Below are 13,012 nucleotides of genomic sequence, written 5' to 3' on the forward strand. Positions count from 1 at the left end.
CACTTCCTCAACGTATGCCTTCATCAATGGACTTTGGTAATCCTTTTTAACTTGTGTCACCACAAGTTGTGAATCTCCTCGAATGATCAGCTTCTTAATTCCCAATTATGTGGCAATCCTTAGCCCAACAAGGAGCCCATCATACTCAGCTGTATTGTTTTTTGACTGGGAACTGTGGGGCAAACCCCCACAGCATATCAAAATTTTATTAATGCAAACACAACATTTACAACAGGAGGATTACAAGGGGCAATCAAAAATAGAAAAGTTATCTTACAACAGAAAGCCTTAAGGGGGAAGAAAAGAAATCCACTTCAAGAGATCATCCTTGTAAGAAGACTTGATCCTGTGCTGCAGAAGAGTAATATCATGCCTAAAAGCACCTCTCCATTTTTTAAAACTTGCCCTCTCACTTCTGAACACTTTGGCCTTTCTGATGATCCAAATGTTCCAGCAGGCAGTGAACACCACTATAGTGAAAAATTGTTGGTTGCCTCCTCCCGGGGAAACTGCATCTGGACGACGCACTTCAAGTGCTCTCCAGTGGGAGCAACGAGAAGCACGCTAGCCCCTGCGCCTTGCAAGGAGAAGGCACCATCAAAATACGCAATCCATTCTTGGGGTGATTCCTTGCCGAGAATAACTGTTTCCAGCACCTCTTCGTCAGGGGTTGGCGTCCATTCTGCAATAAACTCTGCCAATGCCCTGCTATGAATTGTAGAGGTCCTCTCAAACTTTAGGCCAAAGATGGATAGCTCCAAAGCCCACTCCACTATTCGGCCGGTATCCTCAGGGTTCTGAAGTATCCTTTGCAACGAAAAGTGAGTGACAACCGTAACCTCATGGGCTTGGAAGTAGTGGCGCAGTTTCCTTGAGGCCATGATGAGGCAAAAAATCAACTTTTGCATGCCAGAGTACCTTGATATAGACCCCTGTAGAAAGGAGCTAACAAAGTACACCGTGTGCTACACCACTTTCTTCCTTACTACGACCTTGGGGTCATCCCCGCTGCCATGCCCCTCTTTGTCCTGATCTTCATCCGGTCCCGCCGGGCTTTGCTTATTCCCTGTTTCCTCTACTTCCCGCTGCACCACTAGGGCTGCACTAACCACTTGATTGGTTGCCTCCAAGTATAGTAGAAACGACTCTTGTGGTTTAGGAGCTACCAAACTGGGCACAGAGGACAAGTAGGCCTTCAGATCCTACAGTGCTTCATCTGCCTCTGGGGTCCACTTCGTAGGTCCTGCCTTCTTCAAAATTTTGAAGAACAGCAGGGCGCGCTCGGCAGACTTGGAGATGAATCTGCTAAGTGCTGTAACACATCCTGTCAAACATCTCACATCTTTAACTGTCCTGGGTGCTTGGATCTGCTCTACAACCTTGATCTTATCTGGACTGGCCTTGATCCCGCGATGGGACACAAAGAAACCAAGTAGCTTGTCGGAGGGAACACCAAACACACACTTCTCCGGGTTGATCTGTCCTTGGTCTTGACCACAATATCATCCATATGAGCTTCAATATTTATGTGCAACTGTGACTCAAAACCAATTTGGACTGCCCTGCAAAAGTAGACCCGACACTCTTTAACCCAAAAGGCATGCACACAAAGCCGTACATACCGCATGGAGTGATGAAGGAGGTCTTCTCTTCGTCTTCCTTGGACATGAAGATCTGATGATATCCAGAGTATGCATCCAGAAAAGAAAGTGAATCACAACCTGAAGTGGAGACCACAATCTGGTCAATGTGCGGCAAGGGAAATGGATCCTTTGGGCAAACCTTGTTGAGGTTTGTGAAATCGATGCATAGCCTCCATTTTTCATTGGCCTTGCGTACGACCACTGGGTTTGCTAACCATGTTGGGTGCAGTACTCCTCTGACCAAATGAGCTGCCTCAAGTTTGTTGATCTCATTGGCAATGAATTGATGTGGTCCCGAGGCCTGCTTCCTGAATTTCAGCTTGACGGGTTGGGTATGTGGGCAGACAACAAGGTGGTGCTCGATTACCTTCGTGGGAAAACCGGGGATATCAGATGGTTGCTAGGCAAACACATCGATATTCGCCCATAGGAAGGCAACGAGTGCGCTTTCCTATTTGTCATCAAGGGTGGCGCTGATAGTAAAGGTACCATCAACGCCAGCGAGCCCTACCAGGACCATCTTCACATGGGGTGCAACAACCTTGGATCTCTTACTGTTGGAACTCTCCGGCAATTCATCAATAGGCGAAACGTACTCCGAAGAGGTACGCTTCTCGGATTCCTTACCGGTGTCCTCGCAAGCCTTCTTCTTTCCTTTGTTATCCTTGGCGGGAATTGCTGCCACTGTTGTGACCTTGCTGCGACTGCGTCCCGGTACATCTTATCCATGCAAATGATTGCGTCTTTCTCATCTGACTGAATGGAAAGAACCCCCATCGGTCCTGGCATCTTCACGGTGTTGTAGGCATAATGGGATGCCACAATGAACTTTGTCAGGGCTAGGCGTCCAGGGATCCCATTGTACGTCAGGTGGAGGTCAACCACATCAAACACAATCTTCTCAGTTCTGTAGTTCAACTCTCCACCAAACGTCACTAGCAATGTGATCTTTCCCTTAGGATGACTCCTGTCGGGATTAACTCCTCGAAACGTGCCAGTGGCCTTAAGTTCTTCCTCTGCTTTCTGAAGCTTGTCGATAACCTTTGGGAAAATCAGATTCAACCCGGCCCCGTCGCCAACCAACATCTTTGTGACCTTGAGGTTGCGAATTATTGGAGAGACCAACAACGGCAAACACCCCACCGCAGTAGTGCGGTCAGGATGGTCCTTTTCATCAAAGATGATGTGTGTGCATGACCATTTGAGCGGCTTCCGAAACTCTACCGTTGGCTCCACGACATTGACTTCATGCGCTCACTATTTGAGTTGGCGGTGAGAGGAGTGCAAAGATGCACCCCCGTCAATGCACAGGGTGTTAGTGGCCTTCTGGAATTCCTGCTCGTTGGTTTCCTCTTCATCCCCTCCATTACTCTCACCATTGCAAACCTCTTTCTCTCGGCCCCTGGTGGACTTTCCTTGGTTCTGAAAGGCCTCTACCGGGGAGATTTGCTTCACCGCCTCGGCCCTTCCCGCTAGTGCCATTCTGACCCTTTTCCTTATCACGCTTCTCATATTCTACCATCTGCCTCTTGATTAGCTGATCAACCTGATGACAATATTTGAGATCATGGCTGTCGGATTTAGGGTTCCGGCAGACCCTTGAGGTTCGAACACTGGGGTGCATGCGGAGGTTTCGCCTTCTACCTACCTGTTCCTCGCCAAATTGCTAGGATCTAAACTACGAGAAGAACAACACAAGGGACACATGATTTATACTGGTTCAGGCCACCATTGTGGTGTAATACCCTACTCCAGTGTGTGGTGTGGTGGATTGCCTCTTGGGCTGATGATGAACAATACAAGGAAGAACAGCCTCACGAGGGTCTGTTCTTGTGGTCTCTCTCTTTTGTCGGATGGATCTGTGTCTCCTCTACCCTGTGGATGGCTAGTCCTATTTATAGGCGAAGGCCGTGGGCCTCTCCCCAAATATGAGCGGGAAGGGCGCCAACAATTGGCCAATTTGAAGGGGAACATCTAGTACACTCATCCTGACTAATGTTGGTCCTCGCCTGTCAAAGGCTCTGGCGGTGACGCCGACTTGGGCTCCACGGTGACCTCCATCCTACCGTTGGACTGGTCTTGGTCTTGATGCACCGAAATGGATGCCTTTGCTTGATGCTCTCGCCTGCGCTTGCTCCCCTTGCACCAAAGAGGAAAGAAGGACACTGCGCGGGCTGGCGCCCGGCAGGTGCCCTTGATCGTCATGGCTTGCGTCATGGGCACCTCGTGAGGTACCCCGCCTTGAACTCACCGCCTCCTCGTGAGCCAGCCTGACGATGCCATGCCTGAGGAAGCTCCTTGCCGTCCGCCCCGCGAGGCTTGGCCCCTCGCGAGGATCTTGAGCTTGTGCTGATGAAGATGGGCCGTGCTGGGCCCCCTTTGAGCCACGCCGCAGCCGCAGGCAGGCAAGTCTGGGGACCCCCGTTCCCAGAACGCCGAAGTAGCCCCCGGGCCCAAGGCGCGCCCGTACTTGGCCGAGCAGAGAAGTGAAAGGGCAAGTGCGAAGCGTCGCGAGCCCTAACAGCCTACGGCCTTGGGCGCCGCGTGGCGGTCGATTGGACGTGGGCACCTCCACTTCCCCACGAAGCCTCGGCAACCGCATGGACTCGACAAGTCCCTGCACATGCAATGAGTCATAATTACATGTGGTCGCGGAGGCCGACGGTTGGCCTCCTCTAGCTTTAAGTACGGCACGCCGCGTGCCCTTCCAGTTCATCCCCTCTTGCTTCTCCTTCTTCCCCATGGCCCCGCCAAGGAGGCTCTCGGCCGCAGAGAAGGGAAAAGCTCGCCAGGCCGAGCCTGTCTCTCCCCTGCCAAAGCGCGATCGCGGCCGCCCTCGCAAGCACCCCGTGGCCTCCACGGTGGTTCCCCGCGTCAGTGGAGGTGACTTCCCGCGTGGTGCCGGGCGGCCGGCCGCGCCTGGGGGTGCGTTTTGGCCGTGCGGCCCCCGAGGCCACGCTCTCGTACTGCGGAGGTGCTGCCGGAGTTTGTTGTGTGGGCAGCGGAGCCGGCCAGCGCCCGACTTCAGCTCCCTCGCTTCCTCCTAGGTGAGCTCCCGGCTGGCGCCCCGGGCGGCCTCTATCTCCAGGCAGACGGCTGCTGCAGCCGGGCCTCATGCGCTTCGCTGGAGGTCTTCGCATCCGGGAGCCTGGCCCTGACCCGTGGCTGGCAGACGTTTGCCCGCGCGCAAGGCCTGAGCCGCCGGTGCACCCTGCACTTCAAGTTCGACAGCGACGCCACCCTCTATGTGAGGGTGTTTGGGGAAGATGGTCGCCGCGCTGGGTGCTGCCCTGAAGACGATGGCCACGGCCGGGGACCCAGCCCCGGCGAGGATGGAGAGGGTAGCGAGCGCGCGGCCGGTGGTGCCCAGGATTCCTCAAGCTTCTCTGGTTCCTCTTCGGGTAGCGACTCTTCTAGCAGCGGCCTCGGTCTGCCTCCGTGCCGTCGTGCCTGCTTGGAGGGCGGTAGCGAGTCCGCCCGCCGTCGCCCCCTGGTGAAGCGCGAGAGGGAGGGCGCTTGAGCTCCGGAGGCAGCTCGGGCCCGGCGCCTGGCGAGCTTTACCTGATTTGTTCCTTCCTCTCCCTTTTTCCTGCGCAAAAAGACAGCTATGTGTGGGCCCCGTGGGGGCGTGTTTGTGTTATCGTTGTTAGTCGTCGTAATGTTTCCGTTATTCTGGTATCATTCCTTCGTGTTGAACACCTGCGTGTAGGTAATCCCCAGCCTTGGCCGTGGGGCGACCGACTCAGGTCCTGTATTCGTGTCGCGGTACCCGTGAGGCATGGACTGGAGGGATGCTCCTGTAGTGGACCTGGGTCGTGAGGCCTTGACTGAAAGGATCAAAACACTCGTGAGGGCGCCAGTGCCGTCCCCTCGCGAGACCTCGCGCAAGACAAATCAGGGTCGGAGGGCAAAAAACCGAAGAGCTAAAAGTCAAAAGACAGCGATAGTTTCAATAAAACTTCAAAGGAGAGCGAACTAGCCAACTGGAGAAAGCAAATGAAAAAGCCGCGTCCAGCACCTAGTCTAGTCTTCGATGTCTTCTCACCAGCATGGAGCTAAGTGCTGCCACTGGGCGTGGGAGAGAGCCCCAGGGCCTGAGGCCAGCGCTCCTGAGTCTTCGGGGCGTGTACAGCCCCAACTCATTATTACGTGAGAGTGTCACGGGCGGCGAGCTTCACAGGCGTTGTCCTTCTTCACAGGCTCCAGGCCTTTCTTCTGGGGAGCAAGCTTCACGGGCATTGGCCCTCTTCACAGGCTCCGGGCCTTTCCCAAAAACGCGATGACTTCACAGGCATTCGCCTTCTTCACAGGCTCTATGCCTTTTCCGAAAAGATGGTCTTCACAGGCATTCGCCCTCTTCACAGGCTCTGGGCCTTTTCCAAAAAGATTGTCTTCATAGGCATTCGCCTTCTTCACAGGCTCCGAGCCTTTTCCAAAAAGATGGTCTTCACAGGCATTCGCCTTCTTCACAGGCTCCGGGCCTTTTCCAAAAATATGGTCTTCACAGGCATTCGCCTTCTTCACAGGCTCGGGGACTTTTCCAAAAAGATGGTCTTCACAGGCATTCACCTTCTTCATAGGCTCCGGGCCTTTTCCAAAAAGATGGTCTTCACAGGCATTCGCCTTCTTCACAGGCTCCGGGCCTTTTCATGGGTAAAACCTCCGGAGGTGCTGGATGTTCCACGCATTCTGGACTGGCACCCCCTCCTGAGTCGCCAAGCGCGCGGAGCCAGGCCTGGAAACATGAACAACCTTGAACGGGCCCTGTCACATGGGAGAGAGCTTATGAAGCCCCTCCCTGGAGAGAACCCGCCTGAGCACGAGGTCCCCTACCTCGAGAGTCCTGGGGCGGATGTTGCGGTAGTGGTATCGTCGCAGTGCTTGTTGATATCTCGCCGCTCGCAGTGCAGCTTCTCGGCCACGCTCCTCCCCCAGCACGAGGTCCATCACCCGCATGGCGTCCTGCTGCGCTTTGTCAAATGCCAGGACCCGTGCGGATCGACGTCTGACCTCGTGAGGGAGGACCGCTTCGGCTCCATAGACCAAGAAGAAAGGGGTCTCTCCAGTCGGCTTGGTTGCGGTCGTGCGGATGGACCACAACACGGATTGGAGCTCGTCGTACCAGCCTCTGCCGCAAGCCTCCAGTTTCTTCTTGAATATTCTGGTATTGAGGCCCCTCAGGACCTCTGCGTTGGCCCGCTCGGCCTGGTTGTTGCTTCGGGGGTGCGCCACTGAAGCGTAGCATATCTGCGTTCCAAGGTTAGCACAGCATGTTTTGAAGAGGTTGCTGGTGAACTACGAACCGTTGTCGGTGATGATGCGGTTTGGCACCCCGAACCGGCTCACGATGCCCTTGATGAACTTGACCGCTGAACCCGCGGGGATGGTGCGGATGGCTTCCACCTCGGCCCACTTGGTGAATTTGTCCACGACGACGTAGAGGTAGCGATAGCCCCTGGTGCCCGAGGAAACGGGCCCAGGATATCAAGCCCCCAGACTACGAATGGCCACGTGAGGGGTATGGTCTGCAGACCCTCGCCGGCTAATGGATCTGCTTTGCATGGAATTGACAGGCTTCGCAGGCCTTTACCAGTTCGACGGTGTCATTGAGCGCGGTAGGCCAATAGAAACCGCTTCGGAATGCCTTGCCCATGAGGGTTCATGATGACGAGTGGTGCCCACAGTCTCCACCGTGTATGTCCGCCAACAACTCTTTCCCTTGCTCCCTGGAGATGCAGCATAGGGATACATCATTTGGTCGCCTCCGGTAGAGCTCCCCAGCCTTGATGCAGTATGCTGTGGCCTGCCGCACCACGCGCTCCGCTTCCTCCTCTTTCTCTGGCAAGATCCCTTGTGTTAGATAGCTCCAGAGCTCCATGACCTAGCATTCCTCCTGAGGCTCCACTGTCAAGAGCAAACGCGCCCCCAAGGCTGGCCCGTAGATCGGGGCTCCCGAGGCTAGCGGCTGGGGGAGCTCCTCCCGAGGCTGCACCGTGCTTGACAGTGACGGTGTGGCCGAGGGCTTGAAGAGGCGCTCCTCGAAGACGCCAGGCTCCTGAGGCAGCCGCCTAGACGCTCGTTTGGCGATGTCGTCAGCCTCCTGATTGGTGCCGCGGGGCATGTGCTATAACTCCAGCCCCTAAAACTGCTTCTCCATCCCGCGGACCTCCGCAAGGTAGGCTTCCATGTGCTCATCCCTTGGCTCGTATACTTTGTTGGAGAAGTTGATGAGGAGTTGTGAATCACCTTTGATGGTAAGGCGCTTTACTCCGAGGGCGGCCACGACATTCAGGCTCGCTATCAGGCCTTCATATTCCGCTATATTGTTGGAGACCTCTTCTTCGTGCTGGAAACAGAGCTGCACGGCGTAGTAGAGCTTGTCTTGGGTAGGAGATATAAGTACCGCGCCAGCCCCCACGCCGTGCCTGGAGAACGACCCATCGAAGTACATGACCCAACCGTCCGGCGCCTCACTTCCCGGGGAGAGGGACCGATCCTCACCAGCCTTTAGGCCCGGCGCCTCTGTCCATTCTGCCATGAAATCTGCCAAGGCGGCCCCCTTGATGACTAGGGTCGTGCTGAATTCGAGCTGAAATGCTTGCAGCTCAATGTTCCAGTCGGCGACCCTTCCGGCTGAGTTAGGGCTCCGGAGCACTCTTTCCAAGGGGTACGCGGAGACAACCTTGATAGGGTGACCCTGAAAGTAGTGCCGCAGCTTGCGCGAGGCCACCAGTAGCGCAAGGAGAAGCTTCTGAGGCATGGGGTACCGTGCCCTCGCATCTCGCAACACCGTGCTGACGAAGTACACCGGGTGCTCGACGAGGCTTGGAGCGAAGGTGCTGGTGGCGTCCTCCGGAAACCGTGGTGCCTCCTGAGGCGGCGGAGCCTCCAAAAGCTGGTTGCCTGGGGGAAGGGCCTTTCCCGCTCCTGGTGCGTCCCCCTACGGCGGCTGATCTTCCTCAATCGTGGTGGTGATCTCTGCGAGTCCCTTTTGGTCCTGTTTTGCCTTGGCGCGGGCAGCTGCCGCAGCCTTTGTCCGACGCTCCTCCCTAACTGCCACCAGGACTACGCTGGCTGAGTAGGGAGTGGCGGTGAGGTAGAGTACCAAGGGCTCTTGTGGGCGTGGGGCCACCATCACCGGTGGTCTGCTCAGGTATCTCTTGAGGTCTTGGAATGCCTTGTCGGCCTCTTCAGTCCATTCAAAGGGCCCCTTTTTCTTCATCAACTAGAAGAAAGGCAGCGCCCGCTCCCCCAACCTGGAGATGAAGCACCCTAGTGCAGTCACGCGCCCGGTGAGCTTCTGCATCTCTCTGAGCATCTTTGGCGGGCTCATGTCCTCGACCACCTTGACCTTTTCTGGGTTGGCCTCGATGCCTCGGTGGGATACGAGGAAACCCAAGAGTTTGCCCGAGGGGACTCCAAACACACACTTCTCCGGGTTGAGCCTTAGGCTCACTGCATTGAGGCTCGCAAAGGTTTCCTCCAGGTCTTGTATCAGGGTCTTGGCCTCGCGAGACTTTACCACAATGTCGTCGACGTACGCCTCCACGTTCTTCCCGAGTTGCGGGCCCAAGGTGATGTGCATGAGCCGCTGAAAGGTTGCCCCCGCGTTGCGCATTCCGAAGGGCATGCACGTATAGCAGTATACCCCACACGGTGTCAGGAAGGCTGTCTTCTCCACGTCTTCCACCGCCATCTTGATCTGATGATACCCGGAGAAGGCGTCCAAGAAGCATAACAGGTCACACTCAGCGGTGGAGTCGACGATTTGATTGATGCGTGGGAGCGGGAAAGGATCTTGTGGGCATGCTTTGTTGAGGTTGGTGAAGTCGACACACATGCATTCCTTCCCTCCCTTGTTTGGTACCACCACCGGGTTGGCCAACCAATCTGGATATCGAACCTCGCGAATGACCCCCGCGACTTCTAGCTTGTGGGTCTCCTGGACGATGAAGGCCTGCTTTTCAGTGGACTGCCGCCTTGCTTTCTGCTTTACGGGGCGCATGTTGGGGCACACGTTGAGGTGGTGCTCGATCACGCCCAGTGGGATCCCTGCCAGCTGATCGGGCTCCCAAGCGAACACCTTCTTGTTTGCACGCAAGAACTTGACCAGGGCTTCCTCCTGCTCGGGCCCGAGGTGGGCGCCTATGGTGAAAGTGGCGCTGGTGGACCCATCCTCATCGACGGGTATTTGCTTGGTCTCCGCCTTGTCTTGGGTGAACAATTGTTTCTTCTTGGCTGGTGCAGCCCCCTTGGGCTCTAGGGCCCCCGCGTTGGCGGGCTGTGCTGACGCTGCCGTCTTGAAGGCGAGCTGGAGCGCTCGCAGCGCGTCCCCGGTGTCCCCAGGCACGGTGAGGACTCTGCTGCTCTCGGGCATCTTCATGAGGTTGTATGCTGGGTGAGTCACGACCATGAATTGGGCCAGCGCTGGGTAGCCGAGGATGGCATTGTAGGGGAGGCCGATGAGGGCGATGTCGAAATCGACCAGCTCCGTGCGGAAATTGTCGTAGGTGCCGAAGGTCACTGGGAGCCGGATCTGTCCCAAGGAGCTGGATGCCCCGCCCCCGATGCCCACGAAGGGCTGGCTCGGCCGCAGCCGCTCCCGGGGTATGCGGAGGAGGTCGAAAGTTTCGACTAAAAGCACGTTGAGGCCCGCGCCACCGTCGATGAGGGTCCTGGTGACAACCACCTGGCAGATGGTGGGGGTGCACAACATCGGGATCGCACCCGAGCAGGCCGAGTTGGAGGGGTGGTCTTCCGAGCTGAAGGCTAGCCTGGCCTGGGGCTCTGGCCTGTCCCGGGAAGCCCCCTGCCGCGCGGAGGTGGCGCCGACCTGGCGGATGAACGGCTTGACATGGTGACTGGAGGGAGGCGCCTGCGAGCCGCCCAAGAGGGCCGCAACGACCGAGGAGGCCGCAGCGGCATGGCGGGCGAGGAAGAGGTTGCGCGGCTCTTCCCAAGAGGCCACGGAGGGATGCAGGGGCGATACTCGTTGCTCGTTCCCCGCCAGGCCGGTGGCGGTGCTGACGTGGGCGACAGGGAGCGACGAGGGCGCGAGCCGACGGGAGCCGTCCGGGCGACTCGAGCGGCGCGAGCAACCCGACGAGCGTCAGCCATGGGCGCGACGGTCGGAGAAGAGCAGGGCGACGGAAGGCGAATTCTGGCGCACCCCTACCTGGCGCGCCAAATGTCGGATTTAGGGTTCTGGTAGACCCTTGAGGTTCGAACACTGGGTGCGCGCGGAGGTTTCGCCTTCTACCTACCTGTTCCTCGCTGAATCGCTAGGATCTAAACAATGAGAAGAACAACACAATGGACACAGGACTTACTGGTTCAGGCCACCATTGTGGTGTAATACCCTACTCCAGTGTGTGGTGTGGTGGATTGCCTCTTGGGCTGATGATGAACAATACAAGGATGAACAGCCTCGCGAGGGTCTGTTCTTGTGGTCTCTCTCTTTTGCCGGATGGATCTGTGTCTCCTCTACCCTGTGGATGGCTAGTCCTATTTATAGGCGAAGGCCCTGGGCCTCTCCCCAAATATTGAGCGGGAAGGGCTTCAACAATTGGCCAATTTGAAGGGGAACATCTAGTACACTTCTCCTGACTAAAGTTGGTCCTCGCCTATCAAAGGCTCTGGTGGTGACGCCGACTTGGGCTACACGGTGACCTCCATCCTGTCATTGGACTAGTCTTGGTCTTGTTCCACCGAAATGGATGCCTTTGCTTGATGCTCTCGCCTGCGCTTGCTCCCCTTGCACCAAAGAGGAAAGAAGGACACTGCGCGGGCTGGTGCCCGGCAGGCGCCCTTGATCGTCATGGCTTGCGTCATGGGCACCTCGCGAGGTACCCCACCTTGAACTCTCCGCCTCCTCGTGAGCCAACCTGACGAGGCCGTGCCTCGTCCGCCCCACGAGGCTTGGCCCCTCGCGAGGATTTGAGCTTGTGTTGATGAAGATGGGCCGTGCTGGGCCCCCTTTGAGCCACGCCGCAGGCCGCAGGCAGGCAATTTTGGGGACCCCCATTCCCAGGACGCCGACAATGGCCTTTGGTTTGATGGATCCTGCAGTATGGCCCACCGCCTTTCCCAGCCCTCTCGGCAGCCGCAACCTCCCGGTAGTCAGTGCACGTGGCAGCTTCCTTGCCGGGGGCCCAACTTTAGCCTTCTTGCCGGTACTAAGCATGCCCGATCCCTCAACGGTCATCAGTGCCTTATCTTTGCGCCTCTTGTTGCGCTTCTTGCTCTTCTTCTTCTGACTGGTGGACTCATCGTCATCTTCTGAGTCGATGTTGATGCAATCTTCCTCCCCAGGGAGCTTTCTTCCTTCCTCCACCCGAGCACACTTGTCCACCAAGGTGTAAAGCTCCTCTTGCGGTTGCGCACATTGGACTGGGAGGTAGCTATCACTGCTGCCGGGTGCTACCTCTTGAGCACTGCGTTGGTTTTCCCTTGAATAGGAAAGGGAGATGCAGCAAAGTAGCGTAAGTATTTCCCTCGGTTTTTGAGAACCAAGGTATCAATCTAGTAGGAGGCTCCTCACAAGTCCCTCATACCTACACAAACAAACAAGAACCTCGCAACCAACGCGATAAAGGGGTTGTCAATCCCTTCACGACCACTTGTGAAGGTCACCGTGGAGGCCAAGACAGCGTCATCGCCAGTGCCTTTGGCAGCCAAAGACCAACTTTAGTCAGGATAACTTGTACTAGATGTTCCCCTTCAAAATGGCCGTTGTTGGCTCCCTTCCCGCTCAATATATTTGGGAATAGGACCAGGGCCTCTATATATAGAGATAGCCATCATAGTAGAAGGCAATCTGGATCTCATCCAGAGCCAACAGAGATGGAGCAATACCTCTCCAAGCACACCACCACAACAACACCCCTCGCGAGGTTGTTCTTCCTCTGTACTATCCATCATCAGCCCCAAAGGCAATCCACCACACCACACTCCCTCGATTAGGGTATTACACCACAACGATGGCCCACACCAGTATAAACCTTGTGTCCCTTGTGTTCATCTTGTAGCTTAGATTCTCAGCGATGCATTGGGACGTGGATCAGTGGGGGGAAGTTCTTCACGTGCACCCTAGAGTTCGAACCTTAAGGGTTTTGTCGGAACCTTAAGGGCCCGCCAGGTAGGGGTGCACCTGAGCTCTCCTTTCCGTCGACCCGCTCTCCATCAACACCGCGCTTCACCCTCATGGCGGACAACACACCGCCCTCTCCGGCTACCTACGCCGGCACTAGGCCAGGGGGCTCCGAGCCTTGGCCCCCACCTTGCGACAGGTGCAGTGGCCAAACAAGTTCAAGCCAGAGATGCCGCCGCGCTACGACGGCGCGACAAATCCGCTGGCTTTCCTGTTGGCA

This window comes from Triticum dicoccoides, chromosome 4B, assembly GCF_002162155.2.
Source record: "Triticum dicoccoides isolate Atlit2015 ecotype Zavitan chromosome 4B, WEW_v2.0, whole genome shotgun sequence".
Lineage (NCBI taxonomy): Eukaryota > Viridiplantae > Streptophyta > Magnoliopsida > Poales > Poaceae > Triticum > Triticum dicoccoides.